Raw genomic sequence first — 24,354 nt, 5'->3', positions numbered from 1 at the left:
TCCCCTCCTGATTCTACCATTTACTGATTACCCTGGACCACCCTAGATAATCTAATATTATGTTTGTGCTACTATATAGCCAGCTTATTTGCAACCTCAATTCTTGCTTCCACACAGTCAAACACATTCTCAGAGTTCAGGGGTTACAAATGCAATCACTCTGGAGTAGAGTTTTTTCTGCCATCATTCAATTGTTCATTTTGTTAGGGCTCAATTGTTATTTCAACCTACCAAGGTACATAGATTTCAGGAAATCTGATTAGGACAGGTGACATAAGAACAATCTATGTAAAGTCTAGAGGTAAAAAAGCCCTTGGACTGGCTGAAAAAGACATCTGACATATCAGGGAGTGCTGAAGGGGAGGGGAGAGGCAGGGAAGGGAGGAGAGAAAAATGTAGAGCTCAATAAAAATCAATTAAAAATATTAAAAAGAGAGATGATCCAAAAATTGTAAAAAAAAATACATGTTGGGTCTTCATTAGAGATTATTGGAACTAGAATCATTGACACAGGCTGGCCAGAGTTGTTTTTACTTTAAATTATGAGTGTACACAGTGACTTTTCTAAGTAGTTCTGGAGTTTATATATTTATATGCTGAAGGTTCACATTAGTATTTTCAGTTCCATTTTATTGGCATGTTTGAAAGAGGCAAGTGGTGGTTAAATGAACAGTCTTTCAATCCTGTGGCTGTGGTCTCAACAGGAAATGCTGGAAAATTTCTAGGCACACACATCCTCAGAACCCAACCAACAGAAGACACTAGAATACTGAATTTTGTCTTTTTTTGAGTCATTAAGTTATTGTTCTTTATTACTGTTAAAGCTTTTGGAGTGTCAGTGAACATAAATGTCTTCTATTTGCCTACTAAAAAACAAGTCAAGCATGAAATAAAATCTGCTGCATATATCATATTCTTCTCAATAGGTGGGGGATACCAGCTCAGTCTCTCAATAATCGATCAAGAAAGAGAACCAACTAGCAAAAGTTAAAATAGTCAATCAAAAAAATACAACACTTATTTGAAATTACAAAATTCACATGTATATTTACTCCACAAAACCTGGACACCCATGGGTGTTTACTCACGGGAAATATTCACCTGAGTTCTCTGGTCTGATCATAATTACCTTTGAATTAACTTTGAAAAAAAATATATATCTCCCCAAATATTATTCTATAAAAAACTTAATTCTTTAAGTGACCATCTAAAGTATACTTTTTGTTTTTTCATAACATAAGGTTTGTTTGTCATTACAAAAGAAAAAGGGTGTTTGATATTTCCTATTATACTCCTGAACACTTATCTACAGATGGACAATTTGAACTAAGTAATCTCAAAGAACTATTGTACTAGCTGGATTTTCTCTACAGCAGGAAGTACAAATTCATTCTGGGAGATCTATTTTTTTATATGTAAATGATTTTTATCTCAAGAAATGTTTTTTAAGGTTTGTTTAAAAATCAAGATGTTTAAACATAAAGCAAAGAAAACCAGCCTACAAACCACAATCTCAGAGAAATTAGACAACAATTTCTAGGACACTAAGAGAGACTTACATAGATCTAATCTACTTATGTAGAAAAAGACAAGATCACCTAAGTAAATTGGGAGCATGGGGACCTTGGGGGAGGGTTGAATGGGGGGGGGGAGAAAGGCAGGGAGAAGATCAGAGAAAAATATAGAGAGCTCAATAAAAAAATCAATAAAAAATCAATATGTATTTGTCAAAAACTTCTTGGCCTATGATAAAGACAAATTATTATAAAGTAGTAACCATAAGAACTTAACTAATAATCAGCCCAACCCATTAAAATGTGTTTCTCATACATTCCATGCTTCAACATTTTTAAGTCTCAGCTATCTTGTGAGCCCTTGACACAAAAGATTAAAGCCAAATCTTGCATCCTTGAAAATTTTACTACTGAATTCAGGAAAAATATACTTAAAAAGCTAATATATGATGATGGTGACATAGGTATGAAGTATTGATTTTTAGGGTTTAAAATCTATGTAAGCCTAAAATATTCTGTTAAGAACATATCTTTCCGGGCTGGAGAGATGGCTCAGTGGTTAAGAGCATTGCCTGCTTTTCCAAAGGCCCTGAGTTCAATTCCCGGCAACCATATGGTGGCTCACAACCATCTGTAATGAGGTCTGATGCCCTCTTCTGACCTGCAGGCATACACGCAGACAGAATATTGTATACATAATAAATAAATATTTAAAAAAAGAACATATCTTTCCTTAGAGAAGGCCCATCCATATATGTATGTACATATATATATATATATATAGTACGTATGTATACATAATACAAAACACCACATGAGTAATCTACAGGAAAGTTACCCATGACCACAGAAGAAACACTTTGCTGTTAGTGATTCAAAGCAATTGCTATTCGTAACAAAATAAAATTTTTGTCACTTTAAGCTATTTTAAAACAAAACAGAGTTAATTGATAATACTCAGTCCACTGAGTATTAATAGGAAATTTTGACATTTGTTCTAAATCCATTTTATATACTAACATATTAATAGGTCCTTCTATTCCAGAAAATCTCAATGCAAATATGCAAAATTTCAGTGAGAGCTAATAAGCCATTTCTACCTTTGCATATCTCTCCTGGGTACAACATTCTATTACTGTATGCTCAGGATGGAAGAGAACACTGTGGCTTTCAGGTTCTATCTAATGTGCTGACCTTTCTGTGTTACGTCTTACCTTGCTTTATTTTCTGTTCAGTCACACATATCTTTTATAGTGAAATAGTAATCTAGGATTTGACACAAATAAATAAATATTGTATTTGCTATCATTTTAAGAAGACTAGAACTTCAGGCACAGAATTTCTAGATCCAATCTGAACCACATCCATTTTTCTGGTTGGTATCTAGTACAACTGTTACAAATACTTCAGAAAATTCAAAGGAACTAATGATTATACTTTATGCCTTCACCTTCTGATATTTTAATGTATATCCTTAAAAACTTATATGTATATATATATATATAATTCTTTTTTATTATGTTACTATAAAATTCCTTATAGTATTTTCTCTTAATAATTTATTGGAGACAATCTTTTAGAAAATGGCAATTCTGCACAACTACTTTTAATAACCTCATAATATTCTAAGTATCCTATAAACAAAATTGATTCTTCTTTTAAATTAACTTTTTCTTTTTTTATTTTTTTTTAGTTGTTGAAAAAAAATACCGCCTCCTCCCCGTTTCCCATTTCCCTCCCCCTCCTCCCACACATTGCCCTCTCCCCCGCTCCCCTCCCCCTATCCCCCTCTCCCCAATCCATTCCCCCTCCCTCTGGAGAATTTATTAGTATGTATGTAGTACAAGTGTGTGTAAGTACAGGTGTGTGTTCCAAGGCACATATGTGACTATCAGAGGACATCTTTCAGGAGCCATGGGTTCCAGGAGTGTAACTTGGGTCATCAGCTCTTTAACATACTGTTCTGCCTTTATGGCTCCAAAGTGAATCCTGATTAATAGTAAAAGAAATACAAACAATTTAAATACTAATATAAATAACGCTTCAATTAACACCAACTATACTAATTTTAGGTAATGTTCCTACGACTAAAGTCTATCTCTAACTAGAAAAGTTGAATGTAAATGCTTTCCTAAGACTTCTTACTCCTAGAATGCTACAGAAGAAGTAGAGCTTATGAAAGAAAGTACCGTATCTATTTTTTCAACTGAAATTTAATTATTTTTAACATGGTTCTATTTTGATATGATTATCATAGAACAACGTGAGCTGCACAAAATTGTAAAGAATAGGAACAAATACTACAATAACATCACATAAACCTAAAAAGGAGGAACAAATCCCGGGGGAGTGGAGACAGTTTATAGTCAACTGCTCCATATTACTAACATAGAGGATGATTAAAACAGTATTTCGGTTTCTCTTTGAAGACTACTGTTTTTTCCCACCATGTCTCTGAATTCACAGTCACAACAATATTCTGTAGATTCTAGAAGCACCACTCCAGAATGACGACAGCTTTATTCATTTTTAAAATTTTATTTTTGGGATAAAAAATATGTTGGCCTTGAACTCACTATGTACTGGAGGATGACTCTGAGTTTCTGGCTCACTGCCTACACCTCTCTACAGGTGTGTACCATCATACTTGGTTTTGTGGTGCTAGAGATCAAACCCGAGGCTTTGGGCATTCTACTAAGTGGTCAATTGATCCAGATCCCCATGTCACTTTTATTTATTTATTTATTTTGAAAAACAGATTAGCCTGTCTTTCCTGTTACAGATGGTGTTATTTATCTATTTATAATTGTGTGGAGGCAAATTTTCTTCCTTACACATGAAATGAAAGGTTATTATTTATTTTTGAAATAAGATACATAGGTTTTCTTCCATAGCTTGTGTCTACAGGCTTCTGACTTATACATGAAGAGATGAACTAAAACCAAAATGCAACCTATTCTTTGTATTTATCATAGTGCTCAAATATTTATCATAAATTTAAATATGTATGATAATTTGACATCACTTAGGGAACATGTATAACTGAAATAATTCACACAATAGAAATTATTTACAACCTTTCTCTGTGTAAATGAAGAGAAGCTGTACATGCCTGTGTACAACTGAAGCTTCCTCCCACAGTTTCCTTTGTGGTTGGCTGGTTTGGTTGTCTTATTTCATGCAGTACTTCAAATATTATGGAAACGCAATGTAAAGTATTTAGTATTCTTACTTCATGCTCCTTACATAACCAATAACTTCATGTTCTTACATCTCTATTTTCCAGGTGAAAATAAAACCATAGACACAAGAGTTGTCCACCAAGGCCTTACAACTTGCAAGTGGCCGAGTCAGTGGTTGACTCCATGCCCTGCCATTCCCCTCATGATCTTAACCATTGCTTCTTTCCTGGCTTTCCTCTTTTCTTCAACCTTTGTTCCTGTTATTATGCATTCAAATTCTAAGAAATATCAGCTAAAACAATTACATCCTTCACTTAACATACAATCTACACTACAGAACTATTTTAACATATTGCAAACTTATCTTACTGAAAACAACATGGCCATGTGTTACCTTGCTAACTATAATGTATGAAATTCAAACTAGAACAATTTATATGGCTAATGCATTTTTAATGCAATAGGTGCTTATGGCCACATTATAAATGCTATTTTTAAAAGTCATTAACATACCCATTTTGACTGACAAATACTCAGCAAACATTCAAGGGAGAATTATGCATTATTAGTTGTTGTCTGCATAATATAAAGCTGACATGGTCACTGCCTTCTTTGAGCCTACAATCCAAAACAGATGTCATGCTATGAATGAATACCAAAAGATCAAGGTGCTTTCACTGCATCTGCTCAGTGATAGAAAAACATTTCATGAAATGTTTACATTATATTTCAGTACAGAGCAAATTTTGTGTTGTGTGCGAATGCATGTATAAGAATAATTTTTCCATTCAAAAATTGCTAAGGCACAAATTTTATAAAGGCAACATTTTGTCTCTCTAAGAAATCAAGACTTCACATCTGTGCATCTAGGACTTTATGAGAAGAATATAGTTGTCAATCACCATGGGACAACCACTGTACACATGTGTACCAGATGTGTCCATGTAAAATAATCCAGCGTGTTTCACAGATGAATCATTGAAAACATAATTACACACCAGTCCTACTTTATTAGCAACAGGTCGACATGACAAAGCCATATGGTATAATCCACCCAGAAGTCACAGAGAATTTAAAACTGGCTACTTAGAGATGTTCAAGCAGTAACTCTGCTGTGCTGTTCTGCTTTGTTATATTTGTAACAAGGTAAGTGATGATTGTGTTTTCAAGAAGATATCTTTGAGGTAGGCATGTGTTGCCACCTCTTATTAGCAAAAGTTATACCAATAAATTTACAGTATATTACCTTATTTTGAGAAAAATGAAAAGTTAGTGACCACAAAACTCTCACCTATATAATGACAATTAATACAAAAATTCATTATTTGGTATCAATTATTACAGATATTTTATTTCTTATATAGTTTAAACATTGTCTATATATAATACACACAATTTATCTACAATAAATAGATATATGTTGACTTACTGAAGATGAACAAACACGAGTAAACTTTGTCAGGAAATGTTCATACTTTATAACATCAGCCCCTAGAGCAGTAAAAACTACTCTGTGTTTAATAAATCTCTTTGGCTATTTACATAAGCAGTTTGCTTCCTTCATTTGTTAGAGAACCATGTGACAAAAATATTTCTTCAGTGGAAAAGTCTTTTAAGAGTTTAATTTTCTGTCTCAAAGAGATTATTTAAAGCAAAGAAAAGCAACACCAAAAGACTCTACACTCCCTCTCTTCCCTCCAGCCCTCTCATGGTGCCCTGCTTTCAAGCTGACAATTCCTTTTCCTCTGATTATATTTGTTACATATATACATATATGCATGCATGAATATTTATAAGTATGACATACTGTGCCTGTTTTTGTTGTTTGTGTGTATAATGTTTCAAGGCTGGTTACTATTGGACACAGAAATCAAAGGATTGTTTGGAGCCCAGACCTAACCAATGGATAGCCCTACATCATAACTTTTACATTTATGCCATAGGTAACACAATAGAAGAGAGGGTGATAACAATATAAGAGCTAGAATACTAGGAAGTCTGCTGTGAAGCAGTCTCTGCTAGAAATGGCTGCACAGACTGACCAGACTGTACCAATAGCAATAGACATGTTAACCAAATCTTTTCCTATGGAGCATTTTATTTGGAAACTATACCTGGATGTTACACTGCATCAAAAAGGTTATGAGAAATGCTGTCATAAACTCACACTTCAGTGTTAAGAATTAAGAGACATTTCTAAAAGTCTCAACCTTTGAAATGTGGAAGATAGCCCTAAACTGAATTCTACTACTTCATCTTTGTGCTGTGTGTGAGTGTGTGTACATACATGCATAGCATATATGTGAACATGTTGGCGTATGGTGTGGGACAATTGTCTATATTCTGTCAATTATATTTTAAATAAACACTGATTGATCAGTAGTCAGGCAGGAAGTATAGGTGGGACAACCAGACAGGAAGTAGAGGCGGGTCAATGAGAACAGGAGAATTCTGGGAAGAAGGAAGTTTCTTGGGCAGTCCTGGCCCAGCCATAATAGAAGCAAGATGTAACTGCCTTGCTGAAAAAGGTACCAAGCCATGTGGCTAGCATAGACAAGAATAATGGGCTAATATAAGTTTTAAGAGTTAAGAAGCCTGAGCTAATGGGCCAATCAGTCTATAACTAATGTAGACCTCTGTGTGATTTCTTTGGTACTTAATGACTGTGGAAACCAGGCAGGACAGAAAACCCAGTCAACAGGTGTACATGTCTTTCAGGCTGTCCTGGAACTCACTTTGTAGACCAGACTGGCCTGGAACTCACAAAAATCTGCCTTGCTCTGCCTCCTCAGTTCTGAGATTAGTGGCAGGTGTCACAACACAGGTTTCACTTTATCTTTTAAGATAGCATTTTTCAGTGAGTCCAGACCTCTTTGGTTAATCCAACCAGCCAGCATGCTCTTGAGCCTTTCTTCCTCTTTCTGCCCTCAGTTCCCTGCAGTAGAGATATATATGACTATCTGCTCTTTTATTTTTAAAAACGATTGTTTGAGGATACTAGTTTAAAATATGCACTTTTCTTTCTCTCCTTTTCTCTAGGTTTAACGTATTTTAATAGTAACAAAATCATGGCAACAGCAACATGGGAGTAACCAACAACTTTCCAATTGGACTCAAGGCCTATTCCACAAGAAGAAACTCAGACCTGTGGTGTGGCCTGCTGAGGTACAGTCAATCCTTTAGTCCCTTCTTCTTCACTTGAAGTGTTCACTGCCATGAGTCATTGGTTTGGTTTGAGGCCTCTGGCTTCCGCTATACCATCAATAGTGGGCGTTCACTGGTGCTCCTCTTGGAGATCCTGCTCTCCTGTGTAGTGGAAATCCTGACGTTTAGAATCTGCAGTTTCATCCCCTTCACGTGTTCCAACAGTTCATAGAAGGTGCATGTGTCAACTCATAGCCCAGGTTCTGGGTCTGGGTTGTAGTTGGGTTGATGAGACCACAGCTTTCCCTCACTATCACCATGCAGGTGAGCCCTTCAGCTCTGCCTAGGCCAGCCTACCCAATGCAGCCTGTAGCGAGGAGCACGGCCAGTTCTTCTGCTCTCAGGCCTTTGGGTCTGCTCACCTGCACTCACACCACCAGGGCCAGCTGCACTGTCTTGTCCAGGCAAAGTGCAGCGCCCCTCTCTAGAATGCTAGTGTGCTGTCCAAGTGAGGCACATGCCTATGGTGAGGGGTCATGTTTTCTGACTGTGGGGGACCAGGTCTACTGCTGCAGTATTCAGTGACAGGGAGGGCCAGCAATTCCAGGGCCAGTGACGGGCAGGGCCAGCAATTCCAGGGCCAGTGACGGGCAGGGCCAGCCCAGCGCCGCTCTTGGATTTCAACATGCTTGGTTCTTATGACCCGCATGGTAACATGAGTCACGAACATCAAAACAGACCTCACTTGCAGCAGGACCACAGGTCCAGCATGGCCCTTGGCAGCAACCGAGGACCAGACATCACCATGGCCCTGATGGCAGCACAGGCCACTCAGATCAGTATGGTCCAGCAGCATGGCCCAAGGAAACTAACATAGTTTCAGGTGGCTGACCAGATCCTGTGCACCTACACAGCCCTTGGCAATAACATAGGCCACAGACATCAACCCAGACCCTGGCCGCTGTAGAGCCACAGATCCAGATATGGCCCTTGGAGGCAGCTCTGGCCCAGACGATACCATGGTGATAACACAGGCCACTCAGATCAGTATGGCCTTAGTAGCAGCATGGCCCCAGGATACCCACATGACCACAGGTTGTAGCCTAGGCCCTAGGCATCCATGTGGCCTTTGGTGGCAACATGAGCCAAGGGTATCAATACAGATCCTGGCTGTGGTAGGACCACAGACCAAGATATGGTGCTAGGCCCCAGCTCAGGCTCAGATGTCACCATGGTCTCAAGTGGCAGCTCAGGCCAGTACCGGTATGGCATAGCTCTGGAGCAGACTGGCCCTCGGACACCAACCTGGCCCTAGGTTGGTAGCACAGACTCTTGGCATTGGAATGGCCTTCAATGCTATCAAGAGTTATGGACATCAACTCAGACTCTGGCTACTGTAGGGCCATGGGTCCAGACATGGCCCATAGTAGTAACCCTGCCCTGGATGATAGCATGGTCCCTAGTGACAGTGCTAGCAACTTAACTTAGCATGGTCCTGGTAGTGGCATAGTCCTTGAAAACCACCATGGTCATAGGTTATGGCCTAGAATTAGGTAGCCATGTGTCCTTTGGTGGTAGACCCATAAACCCAGACACGGTACTCAGTAGCAGCTGGGACTAGGATGTAGCTGTTGCTGTTGCTAAATTGTGGCCCGAGGCTAACAGCGTTAAGATGTTGTTATTAATTCTATGTTGTAGATTCTTTCAGATTTCCTATAAAAGTATTATATGAGCCATGAATGTTAAAATTGTTCTCTTAATCAGACTTACATGTTTTATTTCTTTGTGTTCTACATATACTACCTAGAATTTCTAATATAATACTGAAAGAGTAACCGAGGGTGTCATTATATATATACAAGTTTCTATTTTGTTTGGTTCTTTCTGGGGTATATAAGAAAGTTCTTATGAATCTGAACTTAAAAAGAAAAATTTTATGCACAAGTGATGAACTACAAGAAAACATTCACATATTAGTTTATTATATCATGTAGGCTTTTTTTCTTCTCTTATAATTGTCCCCCCCTCCTGAAATCAGCTGACCTTTGGTGCATTTATCAGCTTTACTGAGTTTAGGTGACAAGGAAAATTATATATATTTAGGGTACACAAATTTATGTTTTGATATCGAAATAAATACCATAATTACACCAATCAACATACCTAAGACTCAAAGAGTTGCTTTCTTGTGGTGAGATCATTAATCTCAACCCCATCTAGATACCGTATAATGTTAACTAACCATGTTATTGTCCATAAGACTCCTAGGCCTCATTCATGAGGAAACTTTGTATCCTTCGACCTACCATCCTTCCAGTTCTCCCTTCCTCTCACGTTTAGTGCTTTAAAAATGCAGTTGCTAGATTAAGTTTGATTTTATCATTTGAAAAATTTCCACTCTGTTCTCGAATAATAGTGGGTTGGGATTTTCTGTGTGTAAGCTTCCCCTCCCAAACTTTTGTCTGTTTCTGCAATTAGTGTTATGCTAGTTTTATAGAATCAGTTGGTAATGTTTACTCATTTAATTTTGTGGAAAAGTGTAACAATATTGAGATAATTTATTACTTGGGAAACCTATGGATTTCCTCAATAGACATTTATGTTTATTTCTAGTGAGATCAATGGGTGCCTGCTAGGGTACTTGGGTGTCTGATGTAGTTTTCCTCTCATGTGCGACCAACATCTTTAAGATGCCCTATTTGACAGTTCATTGTTCAGACCAAAGCACCTATTTTGGCTTTACCTTGTACACTTTCTGTAATCTTATGTTTTATTTTGTTTGTTTAAAGACTTAGGTGGTTATCATAAGTTATGTAGAAATGAGACCTTAGTAGAATGTTCATTTTGACAGAGGCACTGTAAAAGTACTTAAGTTTAATTTATTGCGGTGTGTATGTGTGTGTGTGTGTGTGTGTGTGTGTGTGTGTGTGTGTAGGAGTGTATGTACAGGTGACCTCAGAGGCATGAAGACAATACTGGGTCCTTTCAAGCTGGAGTTATAGGCAGTTTTGAATGCTGGGACCTTTTGGATGCTGGGACCTAAACTCTGATCCTTTCCAATAAGAGTATATACTCTTTACTGCTGAAAAATTTCTCCAGCCTAAATCCAGCACTTTAAATTTTCTAAGATTCATAGAAAAGAATGAAGTTTCAAATCAGAAAAAGTTGTGCTAACATCTTGGATCTGTTATTTATTGTCATTTATTGATAACATGACCAAAAAAATTAAGAATTTGTATCTGCCTGCCTCATATTTAAATTGAGGATACCAAAATTTATAAACTTTATAAAGTTTCCCCTAAGTTCAGAGTGAACCACAACTGATACCTACTAATCACTATGGGGCAGATCATGCTCTGCTTACCTCAGGTATTAACTGACTTAAACTTTTCAGTAGCACTAGGAAGTATCCTGATAGCATCGCATCACAGTGCTAAAATGTAGAAGAAACACTGTTTCCTCAAGTCCATAAAATGGTAAATAGAGGAGACAACATTCAGTCTTCAAAGTGTAATGCTAGTGGCAAGTGTTATGCTGTAATTTACAGCATTTGTCCATTTAAATAACTTAAAGCATTTACAACAGTACCTGGCACACAGTGAGAAATTTGTAATAATAATGACTTTATTGGTTAAATGCACAATTTAACACATAAGCTAATATGACATGTTCACTCGGAGTTCTTGTTACAAAGGGCAATGAAATGCTGATACAGTTCCCTACAGAATGATTTCAAAGGGTTTGTTCTACATAAAAGAAGTCATACTAAAAAGGACTACATATTTATAATTTTATTTAACATTCTAGAAAAGGCAGAAGTACTGTGATAGAAATCAGGCCAGTGGTTGCCAGGGCTAGGGATCGGGGCAGGACTGACTGACTACAGGGAGCATGTGGAAAATGTCTGTGGTGATGGAAAGTCCTTTCTCGGGTGCTTGAACTGGCCATTTCCCATAGCCACACTGATGAATATTTTGCATATGACCATAGAACCTTCATCTGGCGATGGATGGAGATAGAGACAGAGACCCACATTGGAGCACTGGACTGAGTTCCCAAGGCCCAGATGAAGATCAGAAGGAGGGAGAACATGAGCAAGGAAGTCAGGACTGTGAGGGGTGCATCCACTCACGGAGATGGCTGGACTGATCTATTGGGAGCTCACCAAGGCCAGCTGGACTGGGACTGATGGAGCATGTGATCAAACCAGACTCTCTGAATGTGGCTGACAATGAGGGCTGACTGAGAACCCAATGATAATGACACTGGGTTTTGGTCCTACTGCATGTACTGGCTTTTTGGGAGCCTAGTCTGTTTGGATGCTCACCTTCCTAGACCTGGATGGAGGGGGGAGGGCCTTGGACTTCCCACAGGGCAGGGAACCCTGATTGCTCTTAGGACTGAAGAGGGAGGGGGAGTGGGGGTAGGGGAGAAATAGGAGGTTGGGAGGAGGTGGAAATTTTTAATATATAAATAATAAATAAAGTCCTCTCTCTCACTGTTACATGCCACAGCTCATGAAACTGCATACCTAGAGGCACAGGCTTTACTAATTATACCTTGGATAAACAAAGCAAACAAGAGCATTTTCAAACAGTTTGGTACCCATAATGAGCTTAGTCCTGATTAATATGCAGATTTATGTCACCAATGATTTTAAGAATCTGTGGACATAAAAAATGGTGTTTTGTTAATTGTGCAGTGAATGCCCATGAAACAGCAGCAGGGGTTCCTTATCAACTCTCTGGAAACAGAGAAAAGCAATTTAAAAAGGGAAAGGGCTGTTATTACTGTCAAATTATCAGGGACATTCAATGTGCATTTTTAGGTTTTCTGTTACTTTGTACACTGTTTAAGAATCACATTAAAAGCTGCTTACCAGTAAGCAGGAACTAGTTGCGCAAACACCAACAGAAATGCAACCCTGGAGAAATAAAAGGTTATGCTCTACAGACACCTGCCAAAGCAGAACATCACGAAAGCACTATATTGCGTTTTAAAATGAAAGAGTGGAAATTGTGACATCAATACAATATACAGATCACGAGTGGACTTCCCTACAAAGACTATTCCATGTGAAATGGCTTGTTAGGAAGATCTCAGAAAAGAAGGCAAATCTAATATAGAGACTATATAAAATGGAAGCTTCGGAGAACAGCTTGCAGAAATAAAAGAATCAAGCTGAAAGCAAGCAAGGCCACAGCTGCTAAAACCACAGTTCAGAGTCACTGCATGAGGGAGATGCTGACTGCAGGCTACAGCAGAAAGAATACGAAACATAACAAGCTAAAGAAGGCAGCACTCACCTATATTATTTGACCAGTAACTTCTTAAAAAAAATCACTTGAAACATCCCCACAAAACTTAGGAAAGCAGCTAATGGGAGTGTTGCTCCTACAGATTAGCTGCAATGGCCATCAATCTGACGCATCTTTAATAATTCTATCTGTAAATTATTTTTATGCTGCCTCTATGGAACAGATTTTATTTTTTAAACTGAGATGGTAACAAAAAATATCATATCTTGGCGAGAGCAAGGACTGTAAAAATCCTCTAATCTTAGCACTTGAGAGCTGGAGACAGTAGGATTGAAGTGAGTCTGAGATAGGCATAAATTACACAGTAAATTCCATTAAGCCTGGGTTATATAGTAAGACCTGTCTGCAAAAGTCAACATATTCAGTGGGGCGGTGGTGGTGCATGCCTTTAACCCCAGCACTCAGGAGGTAGAGGCAGGTAGATCTCTGTGAGTTTGATGTCAGCCTGGTCTACAAGAGCTAGTTCTAGAACAAGCGGCAAAGCTACAGAGAAACCCTGTCTTGAAAAACTAAATAATAATAATAATAATGAATTAAAAAATTAAAAATAAATATATCCTACATCCCTAAGATGACTATCCAATATGAAGGCGGCCACAACCTTAATTCCCATTTCATCATCAGAAGAAAGAAAGGCACTCACAAGAGTAGTCCATTGGCATCAACACATGGAACTCAAGTGCATATTTGCCCTTACAAATAGAAACTGTACCTTCCACCTCCCAGATACTTACATTTATGATTATTGCAAAAGTCAATTTCATCTTATGTACAAAGAAAGATATTGATGTATGCATTTCACATTTCCCGTCTCTTTACTGAAAATTTGTATTTAAGAGCAAACCCAGTGTTTTACACTTGTTAGGTAAGCACTTTACCAGTGACTTAAACCTCCAACCTCTCCAAAGAAACAAACACTAAATGAGTGCAACTGTTACTTCTGTAAATTTGACACTGGTATATTAGCTGATTAAGGTGGTATTTTTAACGTACATTCATTTTGTTATAGCCTGAATGGTGGAGTTTGAAATAATTTTTTACCTAGTGGATAGTTGCAGAGTAAATAGTTTGAGAATGGTTCAAGTTTCTGGGCTTAGGGTGGTATGGGTTGGATTAAGATAGAGAGAGTCAAGTTAACACATTAAAAATTTAAATAGCCTATGGTATATCTTATCAAAGAACTTGGAAAACTAATAGAAATGTGTACATCTGTTTAAGTCAAAATTAACAAAATACTTGAACACATAACTTTGAAATTGAAAGTTTAAATGTATATTAGAATAGTTATAGTAATCGTATTTTACAATAAGTAAAGATTTTGAAAATATTTAAATGCAACTTTCTATAAGAAAATATTAGCATATATTTTCTTCCAATAAGTGAGTATCCCAGGAATTTATATTTCAGAATTGATAGGATTCTTATCTGAGTAGTAGATATTGTATAATATTTAAAGTACATCTTTTATAAGCAAATGTTAGCATATATGTTTTTCCTACAGGGGAGTATGTGAGAACATTGTGTGAGACCATTTTCCTCCTCCTTATTTTTTTTTCTTTTTTTAGAAATCCCAAGTGATATATACTGGGGAAAAAGGGGGAGGATGCTCGGAGGGAAATAAGAGGGGAAACTTCTTACTATACACTATCAATATTACTCTGCATATAAATAAACTATTTAAAGAGTTTTATCAATAAGAGAGTTCTTTTAGACAGTTCATAAAAGCAAGCAGGCAAACAAAGAAGCCAACAGGAAATTGCCATCTGTCTCCATAAATTATTATCTCCTTTGCAGTTCTGTGTTCATTTGCATTAATAGCCAACTTATTTAGCCTGTGATGGAAGCAATTATCCCTGAAAGCCCTCTGCCAGAATAAAACATGAAGGGAGGCCTCCCTGATGGGCTGAGCTTGCAAACCCGTGTGTAACTGGGATGTAGACACAGCTTAATTTACTAAATGTTTGGGCTGCCAGCCAGGGAGGCTTGGGATGGACATGTGTGCCCCAAGGCTCTCAGGTGAGCCAGACATTTTTAGAAAGAGAGCGAATGTTGGGTGTCCACAGGACACCTGGTACATATGGATAAAACATCACTTTTAATGTTTATTTTCTAGTAGTTTGGGAAATACTGGGAAGTATTTGGCTTCTTTCCCTACAGAATTGAAGAGTTGGATAATGTCTAATGCTATGATGTGGGAATGAGCTTTGCAGATTTACTGACTGGCTAACTCTCTTTCTTGGCTCTTGGTACAAAAAGGAAATCAACAGCTGCCTTTGTACTTCCTTCGTTATCACTGGATGAAAGCTAATTGTCCTTTATATAATTTATTTGTCTTCTCCTCTTTGTTTTCCCAGTCCAATCATTAAAAACTTCCCATCACAGTCCATCCTCACTTTTCTTTATAGTTTTTCTCACCTATCCTCTAAGTCGTTTAAATTCCCATTCCAGGCATACATATTACACATCTCACTTGAGTGTGGTTGACATGACAAACTGAGGTGCAGTGCATCAGACTCTTCTAGCTATCTTTGCTATACTTTGAAAAAAGAACACAGGGAAGTTACTTCTTCGTTCTTTTCACTTCATGAAAACTTACCAGGTCAAAACTCTCAGTAAACAAAAGGAGAAATGAGAAATATTTTTATTAACACCATACCCAAAATTTTATTAGGATTTCAGGGTTTGGTGATGTCCATAGAAAAGTGTCTTAATTACTTTGAATGGTTAAAATTTGGTGCCTTCAAGAGGTGCATGTGACATTTCTGGGAACCAGCTTCTCACTATAGACAGTTGTGAGCCACCATGTGGTTGTTGGGAATTGAACTCAGGACCTCTGAAAGAACAGGCATTGCTCTTAACCCCCGAGCCATTTCTCCAGTGAACCAGCTCCTCTAACATTCTAGGCAATTGTCAATGATGTGAAATGATGGACCTTTCTTTTACCATATGTGATGTCACTATTCAAACAAACAGTTATTGATGAATATCACTAATTAAAGTTTAAAAAAATCAATGAATATTGTTTAAGTCTTAATCTTTTTTTTAGAATAAACATGGAAATTTTTTGTAGTACAAAACTAACCAGATTCATTTCTAATTCTGCAATTTTTCTTGCTTGCTTAGGAGATCTCTTCTGCTATGATATCAGTTTAGATGTTCCAAGTAGCTTCATAGAACGTAGACTATGAGAGTTAAGTATAGTGATGAGGCGAAAAGGCCTGCTTTTCGTCCCATCCGGCTCCTGCATGGCTAGCTTTACACCTGAAATAACAACACACAAATTGTATTTTTTTAAACACTTCTTGGCCCATTATATCTAGCCTTTTACTGTCTAACTCTCACATCTTGATTAACCCATTTCTATTATTTGTGTGTAGCACCACGAGGTGGTGGCTTACCGGGAAGATTCTAACCTGCGTCCATCTCAGAGAGGAGAGCTATGGCATCTGACTCACTTCCCTTCTTCCCAGCATTCTGTTCTGTCTTTCCTGCCTACCTATGTTCTGACCTATCAGGCCAAGCAGTTTTCTTTATTAATTAACCAATGAAACAACAGATAGATAGAAGACCCACCTACATCAGTTAAGGGCATACTCCTGTCCTCTGTTCTTCTTTCCCATGTCTCAATCACACACTCATCTCACTAAAACTGTTAGTATTTGTATCTGTGTCTATTATTAAAGTCATTTTATCTGATTTTTATGAATATTGTAGAAAACTAGCACAAATTCAGTAGTTTGAAACAACACGTGTTTACTCTCTCACAGTTCTGTTCCAGAAACTTAATGCTCAGATAAAAAGGGCGATTCTGTCCTCAGATTGCTTCCTTAGACTGCATCTCAGACTGCCTGCTACCTCTTGTCTCCACCAAACCTCAGACTGCACTGAGCTCCTGCCTCCTCCCGCCCTATATTCCTCTCCCATCCAGTCATATAATTCCTGTCTCCACCTCTCTAGTGCTGGAATTAAAGGTGTTTGATTCCCAAGTGCTGGGAACATCTTTGTTTGAGTTCTATTTCTCTTTTTAAACAGACTCAATATTGTGTAGTCCAGGGTGGCCTTGAACTAACAGATCTCTCTCTCTCTCTCTCTCTCTCTCTCTCTCTCTCTCTCTCTCTCTCTCTCTCTCCAGTCCCATGATTAAGCAATTAAGGATGTGTGCCACCACTCCCTAGCCTCGAGTGGTTTAAGTCTGGGATCTTTGGGCAAGCTTTAGTTGTTAAAACATAGACAAAATATCAGTACATGTTATTGCAATTGGCCCACACTGAGATTCCAACATAATTCTAGGAAAATCTTAAAATTCATAATTTGTCCAGAGCTTCAAATTCTCTGTCATATATAGCAAATCAATCTATTCAAGGTGAAGTAGAGGTTTCCTTTTCAAGCTGGACCTTCATTCCTTAGATAATTTAGTATAGGGTAGGTTCCATTTAAATATCAAACAAGTGTATTCAAGTGTATTTCCCTGAGGTACATAAAATAAAACTGATGTTTATAGAGGCAAATTCATAGAAAATTATGGGCTTATAGTATTTATCAGAAAATTGTAACACCAAAACACTGATTAGGGGCTTTAATCATGTGTGTGAAAGATATGTGATATGTATGTTTAAGTAATATGTAATGTGTATTGGGCATATGTATACCATGGGGCACATGTGAAGCCATCAATTTTGTGAAGTCAGCTCTCATCCTTGGCCTTTAAATGGGTTCTAGGAATTGCAATTCTTTTGTCAGCGTTCAGCAGCAAGTGCCTTAAGCTACTGGTCTATCTTCCTGGCCCCAGAGTTTTTACAGATCACTTTTCCTCATTGATCCTTGCTTTGCAGTATTGGGTGTTAAACCAAGGCCTTACAGTGCTACCACTGAGACACATATTCAGCTTGAGCAGGAACTTTTGTGATGTGCTTTTTGTGTTATTACAAAATTTCTGATGAAACTTGTGGTAAATTTTGCCATTCTGAAAAATGAAGTGAAACTACTATCAGTGTACTACAGGCCCTGCTAATGCCCATGAAAATCCATTATCACCCACACCATTTACATTGAAATTTAAGTAGTCATCACTGTTTCTTTTTATTCTGAATATAGACAATCTATAACACACAACAATTTCATACAAGATTGGAATATTTTCTTATGTAATAAGTAACCTTCTTTCACTAAGCTGTGATTAACTCAAGGTTATTTAAGAAGATACCATATTATCTGTGTCTATTTTTAGAGTTAGGATCCTTATTCATTTGAGTAGCACAATTTTTAAAAGTGGTTCATGCCATATACTAAGATTGTGATATTTAAAGAACTATATATTAAGCTGACATTTGCTAAAGGAAAAACTACAATATTTGAGAATAAAAAGGGATGTATGTGGAAGACTGATTAAGTAACATTAATCAAGAATGTTTTATTTAAGATTACGATCTTAGTTGAGCATGTGTCTAGGAATTCTTTCCTCAGGTATCAGCAACAAATTGTTCATACAAATTATTGTTGTTATGTAACATATTATGGGAAAGGTACATGACATGAATTAGAACATAATATTTTAGAAACTGGTATGTATGGTCAGAGAAGAAAAAGGTAAAGGTATGAAATCTAGTCTTTGGGATGGGATATGTTACAATATTAGTATAGTGTAAGGTGATTTCATGGAGAGCAAGAAGTGGGGACCGAGAAGTGAGAAGAAGATGGCTAGTGTGCCAGAGGCGCAGTCTAGGCAAAGGATGCTGCAGAAAAGCATCCACAGGTGATCAGGAGAAAGAACACACTGCAGATAGTTGTTGGTATGCAGAGTGAGCAAGGGGAAAAAGAATCTGAGGTAAGTTCTGAGTGCTATGTAGGGTACATGGGAGCAATTAGAAAAATGGGAAGAAATACCAATGTCCTGCCCTGTGGGAAATCTAGACAAGATATTTTGTTGTCATTAAAAGTTAAATGTTTAGTGCATTAAAGTTTCTCAGAAATAGGGTCAGCACCACGAGTAGTCCCTGACCTCATTTGTACACAGTAACACCTAGACTTCAATTGGAAAAAACACTTTAATAAAGATTATAGAAGCAAGTTTAATTCCCCAGTCTCACATCAATAGCTTATTTATGGACTGGAGAATTTGAAGACACTTTTCTTTAGTATCTTTAGTATGTTAGGTTTTTGTTTGTTTTAATGGGTTTTCCATTCCATTCCTTTCCTTTCCTTTCCTTTCCTTTCCTTTCCTTTCCTTTCCTTTCCTTTCCTTTCCTTTCCTTTCCTTTCCTTTCCTTTCCTTTCCAGCCCAGCCCAGCCCAGCCCAGCCCAGCCCAGCCCAGCCCAGCCCAGCCCATCCATCTCATTCGATCCCACTCCTCTACGAGTGTTTGTGCCATTTCTATGTTCTCTTTGCAATAATGATAATACGTGCTGTTTGTTAGGAATCAGCTGTGGAGAGATGATGGACAGACTATACACTCATTCACAGATTCTCAGGCTGTCATGCAGAGGGACTTCCTAGCTTACACTACAGGTTCTCATTTTCTATTGGCAGAACTAAATGAATCACTTCTCTAACAATTAGAACCTAGTCTAGTCTTCTCCATGACTATGGGAACTTAATTCCTAATGTCTATTAGATTGCTATGGATAAATGGCCACAAAGTTGAGGATTCCATAAATAGAAAATGCTCCTATACAGTTCTGAAAGTTATCAAGGTGTTGACAGGATTACGCTTTAACCACTGGTTTTCTGGGATAATCAGTTTCCTTGTTTTTTTCCATTGTTTAGAGTTCCAATTCTTGCATTGCTTTTCTCAAGCTACCTCTTTCAGTGTTCAAAGCCAGCAGTTCAGCATCTTCTGTTCCCTCCCATCCTACAAGCACGTTCTCATTCATCTGAAGTTGTCCTTTCCTCCCTCCAATACAGACACACTTATAGATCATTTAGGGTCATCTTGACATTGCTCACCATGGGATCCTCGAGTTATGTACTGCGGAAAATATAGTTTGTCCTACACAGAAATAATCACAGGTTCCACGAACTGTCATGTTGAGCTTTGCAAAGCTCCCTTTGCCACCACACTTTCACATGTTGTCACAGGAAGTCACATTTTCACGGATTCCAGGCAACTGGATTCTGACTTTTTTTTTTTTTCTTTTTTGAGCAACAGTAGGAAGCATGAGTCTTTGCAATGCAGAAAGGTACAAAGGTACAAAGAATAGATGTGAAAATGCAAGTACTGCCCGAGGGAAAATTTCCTTTCTTTCATTTCTAAATCAGACCCATCCTTCCTATTCAGCTCCTACTGGTACATCAAGCCTGGAGAGATACAAAACTCCCAGAGGAAATCTGGATTTGGCTCACATGGCCCTGCTCTGCTGGACAGTCTCAGCCTCCTCTCTTCACAGTGATAATCTAACAGATGTTCTCCTGCTCCTGAAAGTCTCCAATATGACTTCAGTTTAAAGCTTTGGGGATCTGTGACCTATTGCTTTTATCACCATAACAGTTAATACACGAGTTTACCTTTCAATCCGCAGGGGCTACACAATTCTGAGTTTATGAAAAGAAGACTCATATGACAGTGTTTAAAAGAATATCTTATTTTTCTCTAGGAGACCCATCACATAAGATCTGTTTCAAATTTTGCAAAAACTTGCTGTTCTCTCAAACAGCCAGCCAATGATAGAAATGATTTTGATCACTGTGTGCTATGGAAAATTCCCTCCTTTCTAGCTAAAAACTCAATCTATTTTCTAGAAGACTACAATATATTTTTTCTTTTGTTCAAAAGCAATGTAAAATTCACATGGTACAAATACTAATGAGCGACTTATGGAAAACAGGGTTACTTCTAGATTTGATAATTTTCCTTATTAAATTAATGGAGTGCCATGAATAGTCTGCTGAAACTTTTCAATTATATTTCTAAGGGTAGTATTATGTAAACATCTGCCCATGGACAGAAAGTGGAAAATGTGGTTCTGCTATTATGAGTTCCCATACATGGAAATATAGACAATCAAGTACAATTTTGAGAGTAGATTGACAATATTAGCTAACAGAAATAATTACAAATTAAGATTAAGCTGAACAATGATTATGTAATTATATAATACAAATTTTAATGAGTGGCTTGTAGATTAAATGAATAAATTGCAATTTGAACCATTTAATTAAAAAAAACCCAGAGGATATTTTCTGTACTTGTAGCTCAGTTGAAATATAGTTAACGAGTCTTTTCTTATAAAGAACATGACATATTACAAGTACTTATACTTTCATAAACCATGAAGAGCAGTATTTTAGAAGGCCTTTTAAGCTAAGTATAAAAATGTTTAAAAGTATAGAAAACTTTCAGTATTGATTTTTCCAACAAACCAGGAAATTATTTTGCAAACACATGAATTAATGTATTGAACAAGATTACTGTTTTCTTCAATATATAAATGGTTAAAATCAGACCATTGTGTAACAGGTAGTATCTTATTCCTATCTACACAGATTTTCATTCAAACAGACACACCATGTTTTACTATTTCTATACATCAATGTGCTTATGTTTTAACTCATTCTCTATCCAGGTAATTTATGTCTAGATATGAAGAGAAATTGAATGCTCAGACTGAGTGAATACTTTCTTAGAGGACAACACACACATTTTCTTACTAGATTCAAACTTTTTTTCATTGCTATAATTTTGTTTTTCAAATGTAGTTTTGCATCTATTAAGCAAAATGATGAAAAGTTTAACTGAGCTGAGATAATGAAGACAAGGTATCACTAAGATCTTTTGATTTACCAACACTCTTCTTGGCCTTTCAAGAATATTTACAGATATTTAAGGATTCATAAAACAGTCATAGAAAGAAGAATGTATAATATGCTAAGCAAGACACAGAATATACATTATGTGCTTTTAAAAGACTTTTTCACAAAAGTGAAGCATGAATTTTAACATTCAGTGTTAACTCTAACCTAATTGATTATAATATATAAATGTTTCTAGGACTTCTATAGCTCTACTAGGCCAACCTTCTACAGCATATATATGTAATATATATATATATATACATACATGAAATACATACATATATGTACACACACACATATATATAGGATTTTATAATACTTTTATAATTCTCTCTTACCCTTACTACTTAATCTAAATTTCAGCTATAAATTAATCATTTTCCTGTTCCTTACATATATTTCTTTTTCTATTTCCAGGTTTCTGAATCTTTCATGAGATTCTTTTTCCCTTACCTATAACATTCTCAAGCTCAGCACTGACCCCTTAAAGTTCCTGATAGCCACAACTAAGTTGGTACCATGTTCCTAGTCTATAATATGCAGTTTACGATTTTCTTAAAATAATCAAATCATTTTCTTCAAATGTGAGTCCTAAGTTGTTTTTAAAAGTGTTTTTGATTATTGCTTACCCTTTAGCTGAATTACACTAAAAGATGTATAGAAAGCTAGGTGATCCTCAGTGTTGAATATAGTGTCAATGTTGCCAAAACTACAACAGATGCTTAAAATGGAATACTGCCCATATTCTGCATTTAGTCCCACTCCAAGATCTAAGAAATTAGCAGGAATAATGTATAGCCACCGTCTAGACACTAGAACAAATAACGAAAATCAGTGGTTTGAAATAATGAAATTTAAAATCCCATTAGAATTCTTGGAGCCATCTAATATTATTCCATTAACAAGTGTGTCAGACTAAAGTAATATAGGAAAAGCTAAATTTCTTTGCATCATTTGGCCAGAATAATCCTGTACTATGTAACAGAGAGAGGGAAAGAAGTTAAATCTCCTCTTTCATTGCAAAGACACTGAGAGCCAAATGCAATTATCCCCGAATCCTTACTCCCACAGAGAAAGAGGGTGATCAAAGAGTTGAACATTGATATATCTTATGGTTGTGACATTTCCCTTTTTCTGTTTCCTCATTTCCCTTTTCTATTCTGTTCTATGTTCTGGTTTATTGTTGGCTTCATGGGAGAAAAGAAACCAGAGAAGGATGACTCAGAATTTCCTGTGTCTCTCGTGCTCACGCCGGCCAGGCTGCAGCTCTCACCAGGGCAGAGGCTCACTGGAGTCGGGGGGGGGGGGGGGGAGGGCTGTGGCTTTGCCCACGTCACCCACTCTCCATCAGTGCCACGTACTGCTGACTCAATTTCAGAACTCATAAATCCTACACAGTACCAAGCTACAAAGGGTGAACATTGTAGTAAACCATTTCTTTGGTACCAATATTTCCTTTTGACTGAGAAATTATTCATACTAACCTAAAACTGATAAAAGTTTGATATTTTAAAAATCATTCTTAAGAGAAGAGCACACAACTGTAACAGATTTACCAACCACTTGATGTTTTTATTAAGGTCAGCCCTGTGTTGAAATGTGGCTCGATTGCCTAATATGGCAAATTAATAATGGGCTTGATCTCACGGACTGAAGTCTTTTTCTTTTTATGTTTAAAGGGAGATGAACATACAAGTACTTAATCATGAATAAACTTTAATAGGATGAGAAGTTCTATTTTTCAATAGCTACTAATTTTCTACTTCTTGAAGCTTTTGGCTGTTCATAAATATAGGTGTTAGCCTTAATTTTCTATGAGCCCAGGTAGGTATAATAACAGCACTTGATTCAAGTCTTACAAATACAGGGATCTTTACTAAGCTCAGAGTGTTTGAAAAATGATTTATGAGATTTGGTATGAAGCATGGATACATTTATTCTTTTCTATTTTGGGAAAATATCTATGCACTGAGTTCTGAAACACAAGATCAAGAGTAACTTAACTGGCTGTCCTTTTTATTAGAGTTATTATTTTTATATTAGCCACCATTCTGGGTTATCTATGATTTCCTTTCTATCTATTCCTTGTCTAATTCTTTTCAGACAATTTAGTTGGCTGAATTCAAAGAAATGAATTTTATTAATGCTTAAATTTTTCCTTATTTCCCATACATCATTTACAATATTATCAAAGTTTCCCATCATTATATTTGCAACATTTAAACCAAGAAATTAGCCTCACTTGAATCACTGTCTTATTTATTTTACTCTCAATTTACTTAATAAATCATTTAACAATATTTGGGTTAACTATTCATCTTTGTCTCTTTAACAGTATTTTTTCTCTTATTAATTGTAGGTTTCTTGCTAGATTATGTTTAATTTTCCTAAATTACAGTACTATAAAA

General features: G+C 36.9%; 1 protein-coding gene across 1 annotated transcript in view; it reads right to left on the bottom strand.

The window, feature by feature from the left end:
- The window catches only part of Xrcc4 (X-ray repair cross complementing 4), a 208,004-nt gene that overhangs the window by 8,967 nt on the left and 174,683 nt on the right, over positions 1 to 24,354 (bottom strand). The gene's annotated exons all lie outside the window — the stretch shown is intronic.

The sequence above is a fragment of the Alexandromys fortis genome, unplaced genomic scaffold (genome assembly GCF_014885135.2).
Source record: "Alexandromys fortis isolate MF-2015 unplaced genomic scaffold, M_Fortis_MF-2015_v1.1 scaffold_132, whole genome shotgun sequence".
Lineage (NCBI taxonomy): Eukaryota > Metazoa > Chordata > Mammalia > Rodentia > Cricetidae > Alexandromys > Alexandromys fortis.
This window is presented reverse-complemented; position numbering and strand designations above follow the sequence as displayed.